Source organism: Theropithecus gelada, chromosome 14, assembly GCF_003255815.1.
Source record: "Theropithecus gelada isolate Dixy chromosome 14, Tgel_1.0, whole genome shotgun sequence".
Taxonomy (NCBI): Eukaryota; Metazoa; Chordata; class Mammalia; order Primates; family Cercopithecidae; genus Theropithecus; species Theropithecus gelada.
The window spans coordinates 122,150,970-122,178,778 of record NC_037682.1 but is presented as its reverse complement, the minus strand read 5'-3'; positions in this window follow the sequence as shown (position 1 = coordinate 122,178,778).

The window sequence follows — 27,809 nt, the reverse complement described above, 5'->3', positions numbered from 1 at the left end:
CTGTAGCGCTCAAGGCCTCATAAGTAGGGTCATTCCGGTGGTCGGCTGTTTCGTGTATTTCATTGTATTGTCCAAACTGGGAACTTCTGGAAATGAAGGAAGGCTCTAGTTGTGGGTACCCAGGACAGCGGGCATAACCTGAGCTGTCCCTGGAAGCTCCAGTCGTGGGTACACAGGGCAGCAGATGTAAACCTGAGCTGTCCCTGGTCACCAGACTCCCAAGTCCCACTGCCAGCACTGTGAGCAGCCTGTTTGCTCTTCAAGGCAAAGAGCAAAGGTGAAGAAGATCCCTTCCCTTTCTCACAGTTGCACTAGAGAAAAATGCACACCCGAGCTCTTGACTTGCAATCCGAAATGGGTTTTCACGTAAAAACAAGGACAGAAGCAGTGGTTAGACTGGACAGTCCATTATGCACTATGAAGTCAATTTAGACCACGGTCTGAGTCTCTTTAAGGATTTTCAACATAGTGCCACCCTCTGCTGCGATACAAGTGTTTATCGTTTGTTTGTTGTTTGCTTTATAGATCCATAAGTGTGTCCCAGTGGTCTCAGATAACCCACTGCAGACCACTGTTGGAGCTGTGTCACCTCCAGTCATTGAGCTGAATGTAAAAATTCCTCAACAGCAAAAAAAAAAAAAAAAGGTCTAGGTGAAAGGCTTTCTTGTATTTTCAGAGACAGAGGGCATGAGGAACTTCTGAGATGCTACGAGCCTCCAGATCAGAGCCCTACTCAGAAAACAGCATCTGCAGAGACCTCCAGCTTGGGATGCCCAGCACCAAGACACCTCCCTGAAGATGAGAGTGCTAGGAATGCATTTTGAGGCCCCGAGCAGAGCTGGAGCATGCCTCAGAAGATACTATCAAAATTGTAAGCACAGCGAGGAGCTTCTTCTTCACCTCTCTTTATGTGAGACTAGGCAACCTTTAAAGGAAATATCCTTTCGAGGAAATTAGTTAATCTAACCTGCCTTCATTGCTAATTAGTATCCTTGGATGAAAAAAAAAAATCTTAAAAGGAAAAGGTATCAGAAAAAGGGCTTCCCACACAGGTCTAGAACACTGCTAGTATAATCTCCACAAAGCACAACTCGGTGGAATTCCCAGCCTGTCCTGAATCCACAACAGCCAAAGCAAGAAGGTATGGTAAGGCTTATTCTTAACTGCCCCTAGTATCTGGCCCCTGCCCCTCTGGGTGTCCTTGTTTCCCTACAGGCACAAGGTCTCCATCAGGCTCTTGCCAGTTTGCCCCCTACACAGAGCTCGCTGTGTCCTCCAGTGTTTGTGTATGTTATTCTCCAGCATACGACTATTACCCACTTTCAGGACCCAAGGCAAGTTCTGCACCCCAGCCTCCAGCAGCCCCTCCTTCTGTCATCCTCTGGTGGTTATGTTCACCTTTCCCTGGCCTCTACTTTTGCAATCTATGGCCATTAAGCAACTCCAGCTATATAAAAACTCCTTGAGTTTAGAGGTAATTTTGTTAGCACCAAAGAGTGACAATTGCATAAAAATCTAACTTCTTCCTCCCTCAACCCCACATCACTAGTACCAGGCACGTTGCAGGGACTCAATACGTGCCAGTTAAGAGGTTAATCAATTCACTGTTTGAAAAGCATCCTCCATCCGGTGCACCCACATGCATAACTACTTAGTATGGACAGGACACTGCCTTGTGAAAACTTATGCTAAATGACAATACCTGTGTATTCTAATTGGTAATGATTATTCAGCCGCCAGGCCCTAGGTGAGAAGTGGGCTCCCTGAACACCAGATGAAAGGCTCGGGCTGCTGGTTGAGGGCAAACAAGAATGAGAAAAAGAAAGGAGAACGAGCAAGTGGGGTGAACTGTGTAGAGAATGAAGGCTTGCCTGCACACATGGCTTAGAGATTCAGTCCTGAGATGTTGCTCTCATTCTTTCACCGATTCCCAAGCATTTGTGAAACATGTACCTTAGGCTGTTCCTTCTCCAGGTGCTGCATGTCCACTCACAGTAAGGCAAAGCCTCTGCTCCCTGGAGCTCCAAGCAAACTCTGGGTAACGTGTGGCACCTGCAAAGCCTGATCCATTGTAAGAATGGCTGAAGCAAATATGCAAATAAAAAGCTGTGGGGAGAAGGAAATAATTAATGCTTCCTGGGGAACGCAGGAAAACATTACAGAATTTGAAACTTTAGAGCTGGATCTTGAGAGATGAATAGGTGTTTGTCAGATGGGAAACCAAGGGAGGCCCTTCCAGGTCAAGAGAACAGCGTGTGCAAGAGAAGGTAAGACTAGGAGCAGGATGAGGGGCTAAATTTGCATAGCCAGTGGCCCACGGAAGCTGAAGCTAAGTGCGGTTTGGATTAGGGGTCATGAGATGGAATAAGAGAGAAAATGCAGAGTCTCAAGGAGTCAGGGACAGGAGCAAGATGACTACAGGTGGGTAAGGCACCCTGGATGACAGCCCAGTGAGACTGTGCAAAGCAGGCCTTCAGCCTCTGTGGAACCTGACTGCAGGTGCGTTCCATGACATCCCAGGTGTGCCCCATCCATGAGCTCCTCCAGCAGTAGAAAATACTTCAGGACACAACTGTCCTTAGAAGTAGACGTTCACAGAACAAACATTTCAGTAGTCCCTCATCTATGCCAAGCGTTCATTACACCTCGGCTCCCAAAGTGCTGGGATTATAGGCGTGAGACCCTGCGCTTGGCCTTGTTTTCTCTACTTTGTATACTGTCTTCTTCTCCACTGATGCTTGCCCTCCTTGCCTACTAAATGCATTGAGTCTCTCTTTTCTAAAATAACAGGGAAAGAAGGAGGAGTCATGGTCATCAACATCTGTGGGCCTTGTTTCCTCAGTGGCGCTATGGGTTTCCCTCTTGTAAGAGTAGTTTTTACTTCTGGTTTCCACTTCTCACCGAATGATCTCTGCAACAAACACTGAGTGGCCACCCAGCCTCCCACTGTTCCTTCCTGACAGGATTCCCAACTGGTTCAGGATTCAGGTGTCAGGTATCCATCTGCTTCAAGGCAGACTGTTCCCTCCCAGGCCCAGGCATGAATCTTGTTTCTTTAAGCCAGCAATTCCCAAACATTTTGGTCTCAGGACCTCACACTCTTCAGAATACCCTCTTCAATGACCTTTTGTTTATATGGGTTATTTCTATTTATATTTACCATATTAGAATTCAAAATTAAGAATTAAAAAAAATTGTAAATTCATTTTAAAGGAACAATAATAAACCCAGTACATGTTAACATAAATAATACATTTGTAATGAATAACTACATGTTCCAAAACAATTTGGTTAGACAAGTGGCACTGGTTTGCACTTTTGTAAATCTCTTAAACATGGCTTAATGGAAGACAGCTGTATCCCATCACGCCTCTCCTTTCAATTCTGTTGCAATACTCGTTTCGGTTGAAGTATATGAAGAAAATCTCATCTTTAATTATACAGGTATGCAATTATAAAGAGAGAAAGAAAGAGAAAGAGGAATATTTCCTTCTCAGCTAATTGTGGATATTCTTCTTTGATATTCCAAAACTTGACAAGTGGTAATTTAGCTTGGTTGCAATGTGGAATCTTAAACAACGTCCATGAACTTTACCTATTCTGTTTCACTAAAATCCACTTATTTCTCTTGTTCTTTGTATGGATCATTTACTCATGCATGATTTTGTAACAGCATGCCTTGGTCATTTGGAAAATATTGGTTCACTGAATTATTCAGATCTTCCAAATGTTGACTTGTTTACTCTGAGACAAAATTTTAAAAACTACATTTGTTAACATTGCCACTAATTTCATCACAAAAGTCTTTAAATACTGAGAAACTGTCAAGCTGACACGGATACAGGTTTTTCCAAAATTCCAATTTTCACTTGAAAACTCAAATTTTATTATTGTCAACAAACACTGTTGGTTGTTTTCCTTGAAGTGACTCACTTCATTCATTTTTGGGAAAATGTCTGCCAAATACCCACATCTGAATAATCATAGTTTCTCTGTTGTTCTTTCAAGTAAAAATGGTGTTCTGTGAAAACAGTAAATACTTCAGCTTATAACTCACGTAAGCACACACGTATTTTTGCCTCAAGACGACCAGACAACAATCATACTCCAGAATGCAACAGAAGTGCCTTAGGTGTACCTACCAGTTTGTCACATAGTATATTAAAAAGACATGTATTGATGGGCCAATATTTAATGAAATTAGTAACTTTTATTGCTTCACCAAGGGCATTTTTAAGTGAAACTGGCATTCTTCTTTACTGTGAGCAGGTGGCGGTGAATAATACAATGGCTACCAGCAGAATTGGATGCCACTCCCTTGATTCATGCTAAGGTGCTGGTAGTTTTACCTGCCACTGTTTTCACAAGTTATTGGTTTAGTCCTGAGTGCGTGAGTCAACTTTGGCCTATGACTGATGTGTTGAGAGACCTCTTGGAAGGTCTCACTTATTCTTAAAACTTGAAAGGCGTTTCCTTTTATGACTCTAGATACTGACACCACCTGGGACTTCTGGAACAGCAGGAGTGGTCTTGCAACCATGAGCGGAAAGCTAAGACAATCACAGAGAAGTGAATCCTGCAGCTTGAGCATAACTTTGAACCAGTGAATTAGTCAAAGTGACCACACCCCGTCTCTGAAATCCTTGTTCTGTGAGATAAATATCTTCTTGACTGAGCCATTTTTAGCTGATTTCCTTTTACTTGAGATGATACAGTCTTCGCCTTTGTGGAGGCTGCAGTCTACCTGGGTTGAATATTCGCAAATACCTTGTTATCTAGATCCAGTCCCAGCCAAAATATAAACTTGAGAGAAGAGTTTCTTAAGCAGAATTGCTTTATGCATGATAAACAAAGGCAGTAGAAATCAGGATAAGAGTGATTCCCTTAACTTCAGCAAGTGTCCCTGTAATCTGGTGCCCTCGTTTTGCTCTATGATCTTGCTGCCAGAGCTTGGGTGAGTTGCCTTCATTCTTAAGACACGTTCTTTTCCTTATGAGTCCCCATCACTTATGTTGTCTTTCACAAACCTTTTCCAAATAATTTGTTTCATAAAATATTACTTAGTGTCTGACCTATCTTCCACATCCCCAATGTCCACACTAAAATATCAGGCAAGCATGCTTATAAAAAGGCTACAATAATAATATAAGTTTAGTTATTACATATATAAATAATGAGTATTAAAGGGTAGATTGAATTAGCCACAAACATATCTTGGAAGACTTAGATCTGCAAATCCACTTACCTCACCCTCAACCATGGGCATTTGATTTTATTTCTTGAATAAATATGTGAGATTAAGGTGCTTCTGCTTCATACTTAGCTTCTGGACATTTTCCTTGAATGTCCTTCACTATGTTCATTGCATCTTGGATAGAGCCAAAAACTTCCTTTCATCTCCATTTCTAATCAATTGCCTTAAATCTGAAATCTGACATTTGCTGGTTGTGTGACTTGGGCAATTAACTTGGCTACTTTATGCCTTAGTTTCTCTGTTTTTACAATAAAAATTATAATATAGCCTATCTTAAATAGTAGTTATAAAAATTAAATGAATTAATAAACATCATGCACTTCAGAAAATGCCTGACACATTTTAAGAGCTCAAGAAGAATTAGCTATCATTACGTCCTTACCATTAGCAGCATCATCGTTACTTTGCCTAAACACGCTGATTCTGCACCCTTTTCTATAGGACGATCACCTCCCCATCTCCCAGCTTCTGACAAGCATCACAGAGCTATTGGCAGTTGCCATTATTTCCTGTTCTACCCTTGAGACACATGAAAAAGTTACAGAAAAATAGCAAGAGTGTATACAATTTTCAAGAAAGAAGAGGATTTCCGGACTTTTTTCGGGTAGTTTCCCACATGTCTATTTTCTTGTTCTATCTATTTTCTGTCCTTGACCCTATCATCCTCTTTTGGATTCTCCCACTTCTGCATTCCCCAATCTTCCAAGTGTTTCTCTACACCTGTCTCCACACTTGAGTTTCACTCTATTTGTATTGTAAGAGCATTTAAGGGAAGAACAAATTTATCCTTGTCATTCTTATTGACTCTGTGGTCAGAGTTGGAATCTCAAGCAATTGATTCTTGTTTGTGTATCATTTTGATATACTGTGGTTCAGTAATTTTCCAGAAGGGCAAAGGGCCTATGGCAGATGGTGGGTGTCCCCTGTGTGATCAAACACCAGATCAACTCTTATATTTCAGAAATTAACAATTCCCACATGAACACTTTGGAAAACAAAAAGAATACATTATCATTTCCCTTGGCAAGGGGCCGGGCTGATCCTCCACCTATTAAAACCCTGAAGACAGCCCAATGGATAAGGGTCTAAAAAGAAGGATCAAAAGTTCCCGATTAACTGTTATATCCAAACTCTCACTGCCAATGATGACGCCCTTGCCATCCAAGGCCAGCAGCCTATCAAAGTCTTCTTTCCCACTCACAGACACAGATACATCTGGGGATCTTTCCATGTTTAAGTTTTCTGGAACCTCTTGATTTATCTCACATTCCCACCTCCACTCTTTTGCTTTGGTTATATATTTTTGGGGGTTGTTTGTTGTTTACCACTTTTATTGCCAAACTCACTTTCCAAACTCATCTTAAAAATTATTTTTCTTGTTGACCCTTGCTCACCCCCTCCCACTCCCAGAACTGTTCTCATCTGGAATTTAGGCCAATTGAAGACACCAAAGAACTTGTGCATAGGGTGAGTGTGTCCACCATCACCCAAATCTGAATACATTTGAAACTGAAGGGAGGTGCTATTTATAATTAACTTAGGACCTCGGAGGCAAATTGAGACTGCCTCAGACAACTCAGAAAAGATGGTCGCCCTCTTACATGGAGGTGCCTACTACTCTTTCCATGGTGAACTGATCATACAATGCAAACTTTCTGCAATTGAGCTTTCTAGTCCTGTGCTGACGTTGGACTTGTATTTTAAGCAGTTCAGTAACGTGTACCTTCAAGCCATCAGTGGAGGTCACTGTCATGATGTTTAGATCCATCCATCTACAAATAAACTCTCTGCTGCCCCCATGTGGTGTGTTCTTGGTTTGGCCAAGAATACCCCCTCCACCTTCCCATTCCCCATTCTGGAGAAGGATCAACAAAGCAAAATTAACGACATCCATGAGGCAGAGGAAAAGGAAAAAAGGGAGGTGAAAGCAATTATTTCGAAGATATCAAGATTTCTCCCACCTGCCAGATATCAAGATGAGAGGAACCCTTGAGTCCAGATTTGAAGACAGCCTGGACAACATAATGAGACCCTGTCTCTACAAAAAATAAACAAAAATGGCTGGGTGTGCTGGTAGGTGCCTGTAGCCACAGCTACTCAGGAGGCTGGGAGGTGGAAGGATCCCTTGATCCCTGAAGGTCAGGGCTGCAGGGAGCCATGAATACACCACCGCACTCCAGCCTGGGCAACAGAGCAAGACCCTGTCTCCAAAACAAACAAACAAAAAAGATTGCTCCCTCTTTTTGATACACCTAAAAATAATTTTACTCCTTTACCCCATCCCTTTCTTCTCACAAGAGTCATTATTACCCGGCTGTTTGTTCCATTCCCAAAATCAGGATGAGATTGGGGATTGGAGGTCTGTGCCAGAAACACACCAGCGTAGAACCACAGTGGACCACGTGGGGTCGGCAAAGACCTGATGTTGGATCCCCTTTTTAAGGATCCAGCAGGCTTATGGGCTTCTCAGGGAAGTGCTGCAGGTGGAGTTGGGGGAGGGGAGTGTGTAGCCCAGGAACTGAAGACGACAAATGGGACCAGCTAGGAAGGAGTAGAGCAAGAAGATGGAAAGGCAGGACTGAGTGGGAGCAGAGCCTCGCTAGAATACCCTCACCGCCAGCAAAGTGGCTTTTCAGAGGAGCAGCACTCGAGGGACAGGCAGGAAGGTCAGTTCGGGAGGGAGTAGCCACAAAGGAGTCTCATCGAGGAAGAGAGGTGTCACCAGAATCCTCCACCATTAGAAAGTCCTTTGATGTAGGGCGGGGAAAATCCTGTCACCTCCCACCCAGCCCTTCCTGTTATTGAAGGGGCAGTATCCACAAGAGGTAACAGGGCACACAGACCCTAAAAACAGTGGGTGAGAAAACACCAAAATCATACCCAGGTCTCCTAGCCCCGGACTCCTCAACGCCCCTGGGCCGCAAACCCCTACTGGTCTGTGACCTGTTAGGAACCAGGTTGCACAGCAGGAGATGAGCGGCCAGCCAATGAGCATGACCACCTGACCTCCGCCTCCTGTCGGATCAGCAGCAGCATTAGATTCTCATAGGAGCGTGAACCCTCTTGTGAACTACGCATGTGAGGGATCTAGGTTGTGCTCCCCTTATGAGAATCAAACTAAATCCATGGAAAACTTGTCTTCCACAAAACCTGTCCCTGGTTCCAAAAAGGATGAAGACAGCTGTCCTAGCCCACCAAATTCTGATCATTTTGAATCACAACTTCAGTGTGCCTGTGCAATTAAAACATCTAGAAAACAAAGGGATAATTCCTGTTTCTATCTGCCTTGTTATCTGGCATTCAGTGCTTAGTGCATCCAGGGCTCAGAGAAGAAGAGGAAAGAAAGTCCATCAGTTCTACTCTGGCTTTCATCCTCCTCCAGGAGTCCCCAGTCTCCCCTTCACCTGATCTGGCCCCATTAAGTGCTCGAACCCAGATGCTGATGTTTGCCCTCAGTACCTTGGTGTTTAGGCCTTGTGGAAAATGACTTGCTTGTGAATAGCTGATAATACACCTGTCAAATTCTACATATGGCCAAGATCCTTCTGTTGGTTCCTCACACTCAAAGTGCCTTGTTTTTCTTCAAGTACTATCTGAGATGTCTCTATGGATTAGTGTTTATATGCAGCAAGTACTGCAGTTAGTTAATAATGTCAAGATCGTTGAGCTTCCCTAATGAAAGAGATACACAACATCAACTGTCATTTTAAACAAACATGCAATCAGGATAGCAGTGCTGAAAATATGATCTGCCTAATTTCATGGAGATGATGCAAGAATCAGGCTGCGTTCACAGTCCTTCCACTGGCGAGCTCCATTTCACAGGATTTCAGGGGAGAAACGGATTTTCACAAGAGCCGCAAAACTGTCGGTTCTGTGAAAAAGAAATTGCTTCAGCAGCTGGAATCCAGGAGGACAAATAGGTGCACTGATTATATCTTCATTGTTCACCAGAGCCACAGCACTCAGTAAGTTGTAATTATGTTGTGAAGAGCTCAGTTCTGATAGTCCTTCCCCTTGTGAATATAAACAGTATTTTTCTATTTGTTATCAAAGGCTTGCAGCCAATCCTGTAGCATACATATATATACACACACATACACACACACATATATATTCATGTGTGTGTATGTGTGCATGTGTGTATATATGTGTATAGACATGTATATATGTATAGACACACATATATACACACACACACAATATATGCAAACCTGTAGAATTAAGATCTTGTGGCCAGGCATGGTGGCTCATGCCTATAATCCTAGCACTTTGAGAGGCTGAGGCAGGCAGATCACTTGAGGTCAGGAGTTCAAGACCAACCTGGCCAACATGGTGAAACCCCATCTCTACTAAAAATATAAAAGTTAGCTGGGTGTGGTGGCACACACCTGTAATCCTAGCTACTCAGGAGGCTGAGGAGGATCACTTGAACCCAGGAAGTGGAGGTTGCAGTGAGCCGAGATTGCGCCACTGCACTCCAGCCTGGGCAACAGAGTAAGACTCCATCTCAAAAAAAAAAAAAAAAGATCTTACCCATTTTACTCAAACAGATTAGAGCTGCAGACACATCAGTATGCCTCCCAGTCAGGTTTCAGATAAGAATTAGCTGCATTCAGACAATTCATTGGCCAAGGGTCATGCAGAAAGAATAAAAGAAGTAGGGTAGAAAACAAATATGTGGATGAATCAGTTGGGTGCTTGGATTATACAAAATAATTGAAAAGCTAAAGACAACTCATTCTAGAGATACCATAAACCGAGGTTTCCATAATGTCTATGAGCCACCTCTGACCAGCTTTCTGACAGACCATTCAGCAAATGGCACATTTCTCGTGGCCTCATTTGTCACTGATATGCCTGCACACACAAATCTCTGGCAGTTACTAAGGTGTTTCATTGGTCATTGTCCTTTGATTTCAGCTTTCTTGTAGTTCCTAAAATCTTGCTCCTTCGGGGATCAGCTAAGCAACAGTTCTGGATATTTCCACTCCCTTGGCTATGCACAGAGCCTTGATAAACATGACCAGTCTTGACTGGGGCATCTGCTCATCTGACCTAGGAAATCTCTCTTGGTATATTATTAAACCTTAAAAAATAATTCTAAAAATGTCAAGGCTAAATCACCGTAGGAGTTCTGAAGCTTAGTGAGGAGGGAGAAACAGTAGCAGCAATGTGCTCCTTTCCAAAAATGGCATTCCCTCCATCTTCAGATTGTGGTGACTTGGGCCCCAAACTCCAGTCAACCAAATGTGGTTACTGATCTTATATTTCTTCCATCCTTCTTCTCATTTGAAGACCTTGCTCCTATTTGAAGGAAACCAAAGAATAAAATGGAGAAAGTTGGTGAAACCCCGTCTCCACTAAAAATACAAAAATTAACTGGGCATGGTGGTACACAACTGTAGTTCCAGCTACTCAAGAGGCTGAGGCAGAAGAATCACTTGAACCAGGGAGGTGGAGGTCGCAGTGAGCTGAGATTGCACCACTGCACTCCAGCCTTGGCAACAGAGCGAGACTCTGTCTCAAAAAAAAAAAGAGAAAGTTATAGAATAGAGGCTTGTAGATCTCATTTTAATTCATGTGTTAGAGTCATTTCTAACACAGAGTGAATTGGATCCTCATACTTTTGAAATCCTACCATCAGAGACAATGCCTTCAAGGTGAACTGTACAAATAAGACATCATTGGTGCTCAGCAACCAAGGCTAGAAGGTTGCCATGAAGCAGTGGCCAGAAGAGGTTGGAGAGAATGGGGGAAGAGGTAGAATAGATAAGTGGTTAAGAATGGGGGCTCTTGTGTCAGACACATCTGGATTCAAATCTCAGCTCTTTAAATTTACTAAGGGTATGATATTGGGCAAATTTTTTAACCTGTATTAGTTTTCTACTGCTGCATAACACATTACCATAAACTTAGCAGCTTACAGCAGCACACAGTTATCTTATAGTTTATGAAATTTAGGAATCCCAGCATGGCTTAGATGGGTCCTCTGCTGAGGGTCTCATGAGCTGTGATCAAGGTATCAGCCATGCTGCATCCTCATCTGGAGGTCTGACTGGGGAAGAATCTAATTCCAAGTTCATTTAGGTTGTTGGCAGTTTACTTCCTTGCAGACATAGGAATAAAGACCTCCAATTCCCACTGGCTGTTGGCTAGAGGCTGCCTTCAGGTCCACCAGAAGTGCTCCACCAAATGGCTTTCTCTATAGGCAGTTCATGGCTGTTTTCTTCTTCACAGCCAGCAGGAGAGTCTCTCTCACTCTAGTCTGCCAAGACATGTCTCATATAATGTAACAAAATCATGGTCATGACATCTCATCACATTTGCCATATTTTATTGCCAGAAGCGAATCATAGGTTCCACCCACACTGAAGTGGGAAAGGTTATACAGAGTAACACCAAGGGGTGCACATCATGGGATCTTCTTAGGATTTGCCTAATGCACTCCACCCTCTAGTTATCATTTGGACAGAAAATCATGTAAAAAGTCACTTCTGAAAGGTAGAAGGAAGAAGTGTTTGAGAATGTAGACTCTCGAGTCAGACATCCAGAGTTCAAATCCCAGCTCTTCAGTTTTACTAAAGGTGTGACCTTCAACAAGATTCTTATCCTACCTGATTTTCAGCTTTCTCCTCTATAAAATGGGAGTCATAAGAGTAGTTACCTTATGGGTTGATGGGAAGATTAAATAAGATAGGGCTTGTAAATTACCTAGAAGAGTGCCTGGTACTTAGTGAGTGCTGGGAAAATGTTAACTTAATCAATATGTTCCTCTTTGCAGCAGACTTGGAAAGAGTATCTTTTGGGCATAGCTTCTTTAAGCCTGTATCACTTGGCAAATCAGAGGCCCAGCCAAGGCTACAACTCAACAGCCGAGAGCCCAGGTGAGGCTGTCACTGGTCTAAGCCTGTTGTGCTTGCTGAACCTGATTCTGCCACTCCAGCCATCCTTCCCCTGCTGATTCACCCTGCCCTGGGTGTGGGGAAGGGCACATTTCCTGTAGAGTGGGCTGGTAATGGCCACGCTGGCAGGTCAGGCAGCACAGAGTGGAAACCTGGCTCTCTTTCGGGAACGAGTGGACGCTTAGACTTTGGAAGCAGGTTGGAGAGATGAGGCATAAGGTCTATGATGCTCTGCAGAGGGAGGCAGAGGTGTGTAGGTGGAGAGAAAGGAAATGAGGGAGACAGGGCCACAGTAGATACCAATGGAATGTGCTGAGGTGACCTTGCTCTCTGCGGCAAGCTCAGCGCGGCAGAGGAGGTGATGACTTGCAGTTTTCCCATCAGTGCCGCATGAGTCGCTCTCCATATGGCTGGTCTTGTCTATCTCCGCATTTCCCATATCAGTTCAAACGAATGCACTGCATGTATGTGCATGTGTGCATGGGTGTGTATGTATGAGTGTATAACTAAAGAGCTGCAGGAGTAGTGAGTCAGTATTTGATCTGAGGATCTGAGGCCTCTCCCAAAAATTAGGCATAAATATGGACATCAGCATGACAAGTCAGCATTTCTACAAAATACAGCATGTCAGTTCAAGGATCTTAGCAAGCTTTAAGGAAATGACTTAAAAGATCACCTTCTTTAGAGTAGAAATTAATCTCTTAGATTGATGGAGACCATTGGGAAAAGGGGAGGGTAAGAGAAAAGGAATGCAGGCATGATTCAAGTAGAAAGAAAATAGGGTTGGTTTTATATTTGCAAAACAATCCACCATTAACCAAAATGCCTTTCCACACATGTCTCTTCAGGCCTCACCAAAACATATAAAGAAAACAAAGCAGATAGTATCTTCATTTGCATGAGAAAATAGTCAGTCTGTAGGAGCTAAAGGAAGTAGCAAAAAGGAAAAAAAAAAATACTAGAACACAGGTCTTCAGAACTCTAACTCAGTGTTCCTCTTCTACAGAATCTGACAGGGATGTCAGAATGCCTTCGTTAGCAGGCTGATGCCTATGTGAAGGTTATTGCTTACATATTAATTCGACAAGCCCTGTCCAGGCACTGCCAGCCTAGGGATACATTACATTAATCTTTCTGAGCCTAAGTTTCCTTATCTATAAAAAAAGGATAATAATAATATTCACCTAATTAGGTTGTTTGAGGATTAAACAGGTAAGTAATCATAAGGGCATAAGAAACAGTCTGTGCAAAGTGTTAGATTAAGTGTTAGCTTATTATTTCGGCCTCTTCTCCCAGCCCTCCCACTTAAAAGTACTTATTTAGGGAGGAATGAACACTACCTTGCAGAATGAATTAATGATTGAATAATGGGGACTAAATGGAGACAGGAGAGGACCTAGAAACAAGGCCAAACACCCAGGGAAAGGAAAGACTCACTTCTTGGTTTCAATGACCGACTTTCCCACAATCAACTAATTGTAGTCCAAACCTCAGATTTAAGTGGCCCTTACAGCATAAACCAAAGCTTTCTGAACTCCCAGGGCATTTCTCTCTCCCTCTATTTCATTATCACCTGCTCAATGACTATAAAACACTGCTTTTCATGCAGGACACAAAACCATTTTAAAGGACGCATGTGACACCCTGGAACACTCAGCTCTCTTTACTCACAGTAGGACACTGGTGACTGTGCTTTGTGGTGGGGGAGCCCTGATTTGTAGTGTCTGATGATATCTGTGGTGTAAATACTCCCACTATGACTAATTTCAAGCTACCATAGGTTTAACAACTGGCCGGCAAACTCCTGAATATTTAACAATTAGCTTTTACACATGGCTTTGTCCCTCTCCCTTGCTCCTTCCCATTTCCATAAGAGGATTGGACCCTGACTGCTAGGTCCATTGAGCCCCACTGGATATGGGCTGGTAAATACAGCTCCCATCACCGCTGTGTGGTACTTGCTTTGCACCTTGGGACCTCAGAGTGCAGGGCAAGGAATAAGAACCCTTGGCATTCTAGGAAAAGGAAACAAACAAGCAGGAGAACCTGGGGTGGAGGTTTCTGAATTTTATTCCGAACCATGGCATTAATAAATGGTTTGAAATGAAGAAAAGCCAAGTTCACCTGTTCCTGGTGCCTTATTTTCTCCACTCATCAGACAGCGACAACAACGACCTCAGTCACAGGGGAGGCGGAGAGCTTCATTAGCTCATGGTTTTTAAAGGCTCAGATACAAAAGGCAGTGTAATAGGAGTGCAAAGCCTCATTATTAGGTAATAACTCTCATCTGGCTGATTCAAATTGCACATCTCTTCACGTCTACCCTTTTTCCAATTACGTTGCTTCATTTTTCTCTTCTGGATATTTTTTTAAAGTCACTTTGAAGTACCGTAATTACTATTTCAATAAAAACCTCACAAAGATGACGAGTTTAAACCAAATGAAAAAGGCAGAGAAATCATGCCTCCCCCATCCAGTCTCCAACCCCCCCCCCCAAATTTTTTAAAATTAAAATTTCATCCCCTGTTTTACAAGCAATGAAATCAGTGCCTTATTTGGAGAGTGTTCATTCAAGGAAAGAATCTTTTTTTATGTGGAAATGATCATTGTACACTTGCCAGATAGTTAATTACATTAGGTTGTTCTGCCCACGATTGCAAATCAGCTTCACACAGAAAGGGACTTGTGGTCAAGATAATAGCCAAAGATAATGCAGTAAAACAACTGTGAAAAGAAAATGGTGCAAAGCATAAATGTTGAAAATTGCTGTTTGTTTATATATGTGTGTGTGTATATATATATGTATTTTTAGGAGGGCGGCAACATGCTCTTTGCTGTTATCACAAGCATTAAAGTTTAATAGACCATCCGTGAGTTATTTACTGCTCAGAAACACCTGCTCAGCGAGATAAAGTAGCAGCTATCTTTCTAGTTTTAAAATTGACATTCAGCCAGTTATATTTCTGGTCTTTCTCATCACTTAGACGGTTGTTGACTTTTCTTAAATGTCAAAGGAGGTTTTCAACTTAATTTTATGCCTCATGCTAGTTTCTTCCTTGGGCTCTCCAGAGGCCCTTCTCTGTGGCCTCTAAGTCAGCCCCAAGAAAGGGCTGCTGAAAGGAAACCTTTCTTTTAAGAAAAGAGAGTGCATTTACATCCATCTTTTTGCATGTATTGTGTAGAAAATGGAATTTATCATACCTCATTCATAATTACTCCCCTTAGTCTTTCTACACCGTTTACTAAGATGAATAATGTATTAGGCAAGGGTAGTATATACAAATATACAGAGAATCACAGATATGACTATATTCTATGCCCCTGTGCAAATGATATCACCATAAACCAGGTCTATGTCAGGGCCTGCGTGGTTTCTCCTGACGTCTCTCTTCTTCCCTGCATGCCGTCTCCTTTACCTGCTGAGCAGTCTTCTCTGTACTCCACAATCCAGATTCTGGAGCTCAAGTCTGATGAGCTTAGCTCTTTCCACTCCTGGGCCAAGTTCTTACCACAGACCACTTCACAGAACAACCAGCAGACTATGGCCAGACAACTCACAGGGAGGGTGGGCACTCACGCCTAGTCGATCAGTGGTCATTTCTGCACAAACATCACCTGTCACAACTGCACTGGGCCGGGCCATGGGTCAGCACTGTCAGACTAATGGAGATGACGGACGCTGTGTCCACACTGACATACTGACCTGTGCTGCGTAAAGTGCTGGGTTTTAAGGCAGTTGATGCTGACTGAACTGAGCCATGTCAAGGTTCAGGAAGGAACTGAGCTAGGAATTCTGAACAATAGGGCTTGGCTGCTGGACTTAATTTGAATCCTGGCTCTCCCACTTGATATCTGAGTAACCCTGGGCAGGCGATCCAACCTCTTTGTGCCTAATTGTCTCATGTGTAAAATGGGACTTACCAATCTACCAGCCTCACGAAGTGGTCATAAGAATAAATGAGCTGACACACAAAATGCTGAGTCCAGAGTCTGCCGTGTAAGCGCTTCGCATCTGATTCGTTCAGTGTTTGTTTCATGGTTGTCTATGGGTATGTGTCTGTGTTTGTCTAAGGTATATAGAATTTAAATTAACGATAATCCTTGGTCTAGGACACGCTTCTATCAACTCTCTATGCAACGGTCTCTTTTATGGACGTAGTCGTACATAAAACTTCCAATACCCATCAACCTACACACTCCTCGCCTTCTCCTTTCCCTTCCTTTCCCAAGAGATAACTGCTATTCTAAATGATATGTTCATCATTTTCTATTTCTTCACATTGGTCTTACAAAAATATATGCATAACAACATATTATTGAGTTTCAGTTGTTTTTAAGCTTTATAAAGGGGTACAATATAACATTAGTCTTCCAGGACGTGCTTTTTTCCTTCCAAGTTTGTTGCCAGGAAGGTCTGTGTTCTTTCATGTTCACATCTGTGTGATATTCCATTGTGCGACTATGACACAGATTATCTACAGGCTTAGTAAATGTTAGCTACTTTTCAGCTATTACTCAATGCCAGCAGCTCCTTTTTGTCCTTTCCTAAGCTATCACTCATCCTCACCTAGCCACGAATTCTGCCCTTTTATTCAACAGGCATCATGTTCAGTCTAGAGCTGCTCTTTGGGCGAGGAGTGGGTCAACGTGGAGGCCATATACCTGCTTGCCCCTTCCCTTTCTCAGGACTCTGCATCCTTAAAATTCACCCCTGCTATTTGCTCAGCTGGATCCCATCTGAGAGAAGAGACCTGGACAAGTCACTGATAGGAAGAGTGAATTGGTTGTCGCCTTTTAATTTTTTCAGTGAGAATGGGAAGAGCTTTCGTTGACAAGGCTGTTATGCAAATGTTATTCTATCACAGTGCGTTATCGGCATTCTTATTATCCGGAACTACTGTCATCCTGCCCTCAGCTCCCTCCCCAACCTCTCTTCTTTTATCCGTTCACTGATTGTTCTAGTAGAAAAACTGCAGACTACAATACTCTGTGGATTCATGGGTAGGTAACAAACAGCTGGAAGATGCCTCCCGAGTGTTGTCTGAAAACGGACACGGTAAAGAAAGCAGGACTTCCGGGTCCCGGCTGAGTTTCCTTCCTGGTGACCACTGAGAGCCCAGTAGAAAAATCATGAAGTGACCCTTATTAGTTTGGCCCAGCTCCCTCCCAGGCAATTACTGTAGCAAAGCTCAGATGCTGAATTCTGATTGATTCTGGAAGATTAAGCAAGAAAATGAAGCTGCCATAATATTGTAGCCAGATAGGTAACCTGGCTTGAAATTCATGTACTGATCCAGAAGAAAAAGGCATGCTGCCAACATTTCATGGAGGTTATCTAAGTTACATCACATTTTTAAATGCCGATTTCGACCTTTTCCCCATGTCAGAAATATATATCCACACTTCTGATTAAAGACTAGATGCAGCGGATTGTAGTTTCATATTTTTTCTTCCCTCGGTATTGATCACGTTTTTCTCCTGTCTTTGAGAGCAAGAGGTAGGGCCGCAGAAGAGAAGACAGGAGCAGTAGAACTGAGCCTCTGTGGTAGGATTTCTCTGTAAACTGCAATGCCACCTACGTCTGGTGTAGGGGCCACATTTGGACAAGTTTTCTTTCATTTATTCTAGAACATTGTCAATGTTTATACATTTGAATGGTTGCCAGCTCTGTCCCTGCCCTCAAGGAGCCCACATGAGGGGCAGGCAGAGACTCAGAGCTACAGCCCTCCTTGAAGGGTGCTGTGGTAGGATTTGAATAAATGACTTTGTCTGTCATGGAGGAAAATGTTTTTCTACAGCTGGTGAGAACCAAAACCACACAGCCATGTGGTTTGGCTCTTCCACTGTCTTCATTGACATGACTTTATCATTCCAAAAAACGTTGCCCAGAAAGAAAAGGATTTACATCTTTATCTGAATATTCCTAAAAATCCACTTAAAATTGCTCAACTTTTCAATAGATAGCATCGAGTGACGCTCTATGCTCCAAATCACTCCCAGACTTCCTGCCAAAACCCCCCCCTTCTGCGTCCACCACTCACAATCTTTACCCAATCCTAATCAAGCTTCTGCATTGAAAGGCCCGCCTCAAACAAGACTTCACAACCTCAGAACTAGCCCGGCCTTGCCCTCCTCCCTCCAAGACGCTACAAGAACTCCATCAGTGTCATGTTCTTCCCCCCATGGCATGCGAGAAACTCAGCTTTCACTCACCAACGTTTTATTTGGGTGCCTGCGTTTGACAGCAAGGAGGAAGAATGAGAAGGGAAATGACAAGCGGGACTTGGAAAATAAGTGGGACTTGCCCAATGATGGGAGGCAGGGAAGAACACCCCAAGAGAGAAGAACAGATGAGTCAAGGCAAGAAGACATAAAGGTTACAGGCCCCACTGTACCCTGGGGCTTTAACTGAATTATATCTGGAGGAACACTTTTACCTTCTCTTTGTGCAAAAGGACAGGGTCTTAGAAAGCCTCCCTCCATGACCGAGGAGGTTTGGCCCATGGTGGGACCCTGTGAATGACTTCAGGGACAATGAGCAGCTCCACTACTGGCTGCCCAGAGGCCAACGGCCTCCCATCCCAGCTGAAGTTCTCCCAGCTCCTAGGTTCTGTCTCTTCCATATCACCTGCCCAGCTTTCTTCAGTTCCCACTTCACTCCATTCCAGGAGATCAGCTAGTTTCACGTGAACAAACCCAAGTCCACTCCATGTGTGCCTCATTTAGCCCAGCCTTCTGTCATCATCATCATAGTCATGTCCCCAGAATCTGTGCTAGGAAAAGCTGCTCAGTAGAACACACTTGAATACAGCATGTTTTGCTCTGTAGACCCAATGATTTCTTATTTTTGCCTAGGTGCCCTCCTTCCTAGGGGCTGCAATAACGCTCCAATCAGACTCTTCAAGAGAGGATTTTCTTCTCAGAAGCCCCAGAGCCTTCTGTATGGGGTGCAGAGATTTTGTAGATTAGGCTCAGGTTAATAGGACTCTGAGACCACATTGGCCCAGTCTGTACCTTCCCACAAAAAAAGCAATCTGGGGAACAAGTCCAGGCTTCAGCCTTGATACCTAGAAAGAAGCTATGGCCCAAGTGTGCCTGTTCCTCATCAGCCATTATTCCACATAACAATTTGATTTCAGCTTCCCAAGTCTATCTGCACTTTCCCTAGGAAGGAAACCACGCTACACATATGGGAAGATTTTGATCTCCTTAAATCCCAAGGAGCTCAGTATCGATGGGTAAAATGAATCAGAAATTTGTTCACAGACAGACCTGTGTCCAATTCTGGCCCTAATCCTGACTGTGACTTTGGATGGGGTTCTTAAACTTTCTTAAGTTCACTACATAGTAAAAGATGATTGTCCTGATGTCACTGGGCTGTGTTGTTGCCAGAGGAGAAAAAGCACCTAGCAAATTTCAGGAACTCAGCAAAATGTCCCTTTTCCCCTCTTATCCCCCACGCTTAGCCACAAGGCCTGATTCCCACTCAAGCCACTGTTAATAAGAGACTTGACCTTTTAAAGCAAGAAATTCATGATTTAACACTCCCAGCAGCTGTCTATGCTGGAAACCACAGACTTTCCACAACCTCCCCGTTTGTATTCACATGGGTAGTTGAATACTACCACTGAAAGTTTAAAAGTTTTGTCTTCAAACGTCTCTGGGGGTGGAGATGGTTGCAAAAGTGGGTGTTGGGGAGGGCAGGGTGGCTGAAACAGTGCCTTCAGACATACAAAGTGTAAAACCTCCAGCATAAGCCAACCTGTCACTCTTGGTGTGGCCTGTGAAATTGTTATGGCCTGGAGCATGTAGGTCACCTCTCCATGGCAGGAATCCCAAAGGCTTTAGCATTCATGACTGCCTGGCATTTCCCAGGGTTCTCCTGTGAGCTACAAAGATGTCCCTTAGCTTGCTGTCAAATGAAAGATACATAACTCCCCTGTCTTTCTTACCTGTCATCCTCTCACACGCTCAGATAATTTAGTCTGGGACACACAGTTCTCCAAGTCAGCCATATTGAAACAATCTCGCATGCTCCCACATTTCTCTGCAACCTGGAGAAACTAGGTGTGATTTCAAAGCCAACTGTTCAAAGAGAACAGGAAGCTGGGTCTGGGAGAAGAGGTGGAGCTGTTTGCCTTGCAAAGTTTTTTGTTAATTTTAGTTCCTGTCTGCAGGCCTTTGGTTAAAACTAGAGAGAACTTCCTCCAGCCTGATAAAGTGAGCACAGCGTTTCTCAATAAACCTTGAACTGTTGGCCAAACCTCAGATCTAGATGCTTTTCCCTAAGGTGATGGCCACCAAAGCTGAGACTTAAAAGTAATAATAAGAATAGAAAACCGCAAGGATGGAAGAATGCTGGAAGAACCCAGGAGGCTTCACACAGGCTGAAAGCACCCTCTGCTGGGAATAAGCAAGACAGCACCACCTGTGCAGCCTCTCCCAATAGTTCGCCCATCACATTCTGTGTTCACACAACAAATACATTCACCTCTCAAGCCACCCTTCCCTCTCATCTGGGACCTGGGCCAGAATGCCTCGTGCTTCTCAGCTGTATTTTCATTTTATAGCCTGCAAGATGCCAAAATAGACAAGTGTTTAAAAATAATGTATTTGAAAACTATGATTTGGAAACACATATGTTTTTGGTATTGAACTGACATAAGTTTTGACTATAATTCCTTGGACATTCTTTGCATTGCAGCATAACAAGAAACTTTCAGGGAAGAATATAATAATAGGTGATTAAATTAGAAAATACTCCTGAACAGACCTACACTGATCTGTCAATTCCATTTTTGCCTAGGAGACTCTGCCTTATTACTTCTATAGGTAATTTTATAGGTAGTGAGGGAAAGGCAACGTCAGGTATACAAGAAGAAACCTCCTCCAAAGATTGTACTGGGATTTACCATTAATCCTTAAAGCGACATGCCCATACAAGCTATTTCTTTAAAGACAAAGCTACCTTTCGTATCTATAGACAGATACAGCTCAAATGATAGAAGTAGTGTACTAGAAGTAGAGAGATCATTAGAAAATGTTGGATTGTCCCAATAATTGGGGATTAGACCTAGAGTCACAAGACTTGTGTCTTCTATCATTTTACACATCTGTGAGTAGTTCATGATTCTTTCAAGAAGTATTTGAGCATTTACTGCTTGCTAGACACCAAAACAGATCCTGGGACACAACTGTGAACAAGAGAAAGAAAATCTGCCTTCTAAAAACTTGCAGGTTGGTGAAGAGGACAATATAATCAAACACTACAGCTCTCTGGCAAGAGTGTTATGACAGGATAAACCCAGGGTATCTAGAAGTGGATGGCAAGGGGCTATAACCCAGAGAATCAAAGAAAATGGGTGCAAAAGCATATAAAGAACTATGTGAATGAGTTATTTTTTCTAATATGTTGCTTTTTATTGTGATAAAGTATACATAACATAAAACTTACTATTTTAACCATCTTAAATGTACAATTCAGTGCCATTAAGTACATTCACAGATGGTTGTACAACCATCATCACTGTCCATTTCCAGAACACTTTCATCAACCCAAACAGAAACTCTATACCCATCAAAAAATAATTTCATTCCCTCAGCCCCTGATAACCTGTATACTTTCTTGTTTCTGATTTTGTCTACTTAAAGTACCTCTTATAAGTGAAATAATACGATATTTGTCCTTTCGTGTCTGGTTTACTTAGCATAATGTCCTCAAGCTTTATGCATGTAGTGCCATGTGTAAGAATTTCATTTCTTTTAAGAATGAATAATATCTGGCTGGGCGCAGTGGCTCAGACCTGTAATCCCAGCACTTTAGGAGACCGAGGTGGGCGGATCACCTGAGGTCAGGAGTTCAAGACCAGTCTGGCCAACACGGTGAAGCCCCATCTCTACTAAAAATACAAAAATTAGCCAGGTTTAGTGGCACATGCCTGTAGTCCCAGCTACTCGGGAGGCTGAGGCAGGAGGATCGCTTGGACCCAGGAGGCAGAGGTTGCAGGTGAGCCGAAATTGCGCCACTGCACTCCAGCCTAGGAAATAGAGTGAGATTCTGTCTCAAAAAAAAAAAAAAAAATTAATAAATGAATATAATCTATTGTATGCTTATACCACATTTTGTTTATCTATTTATACATTGATGAACAATTGGATAGTTTCCATCTTTTGGCTATTATGAATAATGCTGCTATGAACATTGGTGTACGAGTATCTGTTAGAGTACCTACTGTCAATTTTTTTGAGTGTATACCTAGAAGTGGAATTGCTGGATCCCATGGTAATTTTATGTTTAAATGTTTGAGGAACCACCATACAGTTTTCCACAGCAGCTGCACCATTTTACATCCCCACCAGCAATGCACAAGTGTTCTAATTTCTCCACCTCCTCACCAGCACTTGTCATTCTGGGGGTTGTCTGTTTTAAATACATATAATAACCATCCTAATGGGTGTGAAGTGGTATCTAAATAGAATTTTGATTTTCATTTCCCTAATGACTAGTGATGTTGAGCATCTTTTCATGTGCTCGTTGAAAATTTGTAGATCTTCTTTGGGAAAATGTCTATTCAATATACTGGCCCATTTCTGAATTGGGTTGATTTGTTTTGTTGTGGTTGAGTTACACGAATTCATTATATGTTCTGGCTATTAGTCCCTTAACAGATGTATTATTTGCAAATATTTTCTCCCACTCTGTGTGTTGCTTTTTCACTCTCTTAATGTCCTTTGATGCGCAAAGGTTTTTAATTTGGATTGAGTCAAAATTATCTATTTTTCTCCTTTGTTACCCATGCTGTTGGTGTCAGATCCAAGAAATCCTCACCAAATCTTATGTCATGAAGGCTTTAGCCTGCTTTCTTCAAGGAGTTCTATAGTTTTGCTCTTACATTTAAATCTTTGACCGACTTTGAGTTAATTTTTAGATACAGTGTATACTTTGTGTATATTTTATATATTTTATTTGTTATATGTAACCAGGGGTTACATATAACATCTTACTGTTACAATTATCTATTTTTAATTAATATCAACTTAACTACAATTACATATGGAAACTCTACTTCAGTAAAGCTCTGCTCCCTTCTTTATGATATTGACGTCACAAATTACATCTTTTTTTTTTTTTTTTGAGACAGAGTCTTGCTCTGTCACCCAGGCTGGAGTGCAGCGGCGCGCTCTCAGCTAACTGCAGCCTCCACCTCCCCAATTCAAGCAAAGCTTCTGCCTCAGCCTCCCAAGTAGCTGGGATTACAGGAGTGCACCACCATGCCTGGCTAATTTTTGTATTTTTAGGAGACAGAGGATTTCACCATGTTGGCCAGGCTGGTCTTGAACCCCTGATCTAAAATGATTCACCCACCTCAGCCTCCCAAATTACGTTTTTAAACATTGTGTACCCAAAAGCATAAATATATAATTATTTCATTCATTTTTCTTTTAAATCCTATAGAAAATAAAAAGTGGAGTAACAAATAAAATTATTATAATACTGGTTTTTATATTTGTCCATGGCTTTACCTTTACACATTTTATTTTTTACAGAATTGTTTTAGCTGTTATGGTTCCTTTACCTTTCCATATAAATTTTAGAATCCTATTGTCGTATCTAAAAAAAAAGCTGGCTGGAATTTTGATAAGAATTGCATTAAGCTTGTGTATCAATTTGAAGAGAATTAAAATTTTTACTATGCTGAGTCTTCTAATTCTTGAACACAGTACAGGCTTCCATTAGTTTAGATATTCTTTAATTTTTTTCATTAGTGTTCTGTGGTTTTCACATCACAGTCCCACACATGTTTTGTGAAATTTACACCTAAGTATTTCAATTTTTTTGAGAAACTGTGAAGAGCGTTGTATTATTAATTCCAGTGTTTATTGTTAGTATATCGAAATAACAATAAATTTTTATGGCTTTTAGTGTTTTCTTTAAGACTACACTTGGTATTTTCGACCTAGGCAATTACATTGTCTGCAAATAGGAATCATTTTATTTCTTCTTTTCTGAACTGTATGTATTTTATTTCCTTTTCTTGCCTTATTTCACTGGCTAGAATGGCCAGCACTATGTTAAATGAGATAGGGAGCACAGACATCTTTGTCTTATTCCTGATATTAGGGAGAAAGCACTCAGTCTTTCACCATTAAGTGTAATGTTAGCTCTCGCTTTTTGTTTGTCTGTGTGTTGGTTTTTGTAGATGCTCATTATCAAGTTGAAGTTCGCCTCTACTCCTACTTTTCTGATAATTTCTATCATGAACAGATCTTAAATTTTGTCAAATACTTTTTCTGCATTAAGTAATATGATCATGTGTTTTTTCTTCTTAAGTCTTCAAATATGGTAGATTATGTGGATTAACTTCAAATATCGAACAAGCTTGTATCCATGGAATAAATTCTACTTAGTCATGGTGTCTTAGATTATTTGGGCTGCTATAACAAAACACCCTAAACTGCTAGCGCATAAATGACAGAAATTTATTCCTCACAGTTTAGGAGGCTAGGAAGTCCAAGTTCAAGTTACCAGCAAATTTGAAGTCTGGTGAGGGCCTATGTCCTTGTGCATAAATGGTGCCTTCTCACTGTGTCTGTCGTATGGTGAAAAGCCAGGCAGCTCTCTGGGGTCTCCTTTATAAGGGCACTAGTCCCATTTATGAGGGTAGATCCTGAATGAGCTAATAACCCGTCAAAGACCCCACCTCCTAATATACCACATCAGTGATTAGGTTTCAACATATGAATTTTGGGGGGACATAAGCGTTCAGATCACAACACGTAGTATCTAATTCTTTCCATATATTGCTGAATTCTATTTGTGAATGTTTTACTAAGGATTTTTGCACCTATGTTCATGAGACACATTAATCTGTAGGTTTTTGATACTGTGTTTATCTTGTTTTATATCAGTGTAATACTAGAGTCATAAAATAAATTGGTAAGTGACCTGTACTCTTTTATTTTCTGAAAGAGACTGTGTAGATCTCTTTCAAAGATCTACAGAGGTGTTAGTTAGCAAAAGTATCCATTTTTTAAAAAATGTTTGGTAGAATTATCTAAACAGTCTAAGCCTGGAGGTTTCCTTTATTGGAAGTTTTTAAATTATAAACTCAATTATCTTAAAAATTATAAGGCTACTCAAATTATCCATTTTATATTGGGTGTGTTGTAATAGTTAACATTGTCAAATTTTTGTGTGTAGAGTTGTTTGCCTCATTCCTTTATTGTCTTTTTTAAATTTTTCTTTATTTTTAATTTGTATAGGTACGTAATAGGTATATATATTTGTGGGGTACATGAGGTATTTTGATACAGGCATACAATGTGTAATACATCAGGATCAACAGAGTATCCACCACCTCCAATATTCATCATTTCTTCATGTTATGAACATTCCAATTGCACTCTCTTAGTCATTCTGAAATGTACAGATTATTGCTGGCTGTAGTCACCCTGTTGTGCTATCAAATACTAGATCTTACTCATTATACCTAACTATATTTTTTCACCCATTAACATCCCCACATCCTCCACCTCCCTACTACCTTCCCCAGTCCCTGGTTGCCATCATTCTACTCTCTATCTCCATGAGTTCAATTGTTTTAATTTTTGGTTCTCACAGATGAGTGAGAACATGTGGAGTTTGTCTTTCTGTGCCTGGTATATTTCACTTAATATAATATCCTTCAGTTCCATCCATGTTGTTTCAAATTACAGGATCTCATTCCTTCTTATGGATGAATAGTACTCCATTGTATATATGTATCACATTTTCTTTATCCATTCATCTGTCAATGGACATTTAGGTTGATTCCAAGTCTTGGCTACCATGCACAGTGCTACAATAAACATGGGAGTGCAAATATCTCTTTGATATACTGATTTCCGTTCTTCAGGGTATATACCTAGCAGTGGAATTTCTGGATCATACGATAGTTCCATTTTTAATTTTTTGAGGAATCTCCAAACTGTTCTCCATAGTGGTTGTACTAATGTACATTCCCACCAACAGCGTATGAGAGTTCCCTTCTCTCCACATCCTCACCAGCATTAGTTATTGCCTGTCTTTTGTATAAAAGCCACTTTCACTGGGATGAGATGATCTCTCACTGTAGTTTTGATTTGCATTTTTCTGATGATCAGTGATGTTGAACACACTTTTATATACCTGTTTGCCTTTTATATGTCTTCTTTTGGGAAATGTCTATTGAAATCTTTTGCCCATTTTAAGTCATAGTATTAAATATTTTCCTATTGAGTTGTTTGAGCTCTTTATATATTCCGGTTATTAATCCCTTGTCAGATGGATAGTTTGCAAATATTTTCTCTCATTGTGTGAGTTGTCTCTTTACTTTGTCAATTGTTTCCTTTGCAATGCAGAAGTTTTATGAACTTGATGTGATCCCATTTGTCCATTTTTGCTTTGGTTGCCTGTGTTTTTGAGGTATTACCCAAGAAATCTTTGCCCAGGCTAATGTTCTGGAGGGGTTCCCCAGTGTTTTCTTGTAGTAGTTTCATAATGTCAGATCTTTAATCCATCTTGATTTAATTTTTATATATGGTGAGAGATAGGGGTCTAGTTTTATTCCTCTGCATATGGAGATCCAGTTTTCCCGGCACCCCCTTATTACCCTTTTGATATTCATAGGATATGTAATGCTATCTCTTATTTCATTCCTAATATTGATAATTGTGTCCTCTCTGTTTTTTCTCTGCAATTTTTTTGGCAATTTCTTTCAATCTCATCTAAGCGTAATCTGTTTCATTGATTTTCTCTCTTGTATTTTCTGTTTTTAATTTCCTAGTTATCTCTTCTCGCTTTTATTATTTCTTTTCTTCTACTTGCTTTGAGTTTACTTTCTTCTTTTTCTAGTTTCTTCTGGTGGAAGTATTGATCCGATCCTTTTCTAATGTCTGAATTTGGTACTATAAGTCATCCTCAGCACCACTTTAGTTGTGTCCTACAAATTCTGATACATTGTATTTTCATATTCATTCAATTCAATGTCTACTTTTATGTCTCTGGAGAATTTCTTTGACCCATAGATTATTTAGCAGTGTGTGGTTTAGTTTCCAGGTCTTTGGAAAATTTCCTGTTATCTTTCTGCTTTTGACTTCTACTTTTATTCCATTGTGGTTAAAGAGCACTCTCTGTATAATTTTTTCAAAATCATTTGAGTTTGTTTTGTGGCTGAGGATAGTCTATCTTGGTATATGTTCCATGGGTATTTAAGAAAATGTGTAGCTGCTGTTGTTGAGTGGAGTGTTCCATGAATGTTGAAAATACCCTGTTGGTAGATGGTGGTGTTGAGTTATTCTATATCTTTGCTAATTTTCTTATTGTTTTATGAGTTGTTGATAGAGCAATGTTGAAGTTTCCAACTATAACTGTGGATTTGCCTAATTCTCATTTTGGTTGTACCATTTCTTGCTTCATGTATTTTGCAGCTCTGTTATCTGGTGCATATATACTTGGGATGAATCTTTTTAAATAAGGTACTTCTCTATCTCTTATAACATACTGTACTCTAAAGTCTAATTTATCTTATATTAATATATCAATTTCTGCCTCCCTTTGATTAATATTTGCATGATTTATCTATTCCTACCCATTTTATTTTATTTTTAATTGACACATAATAATTGCACAT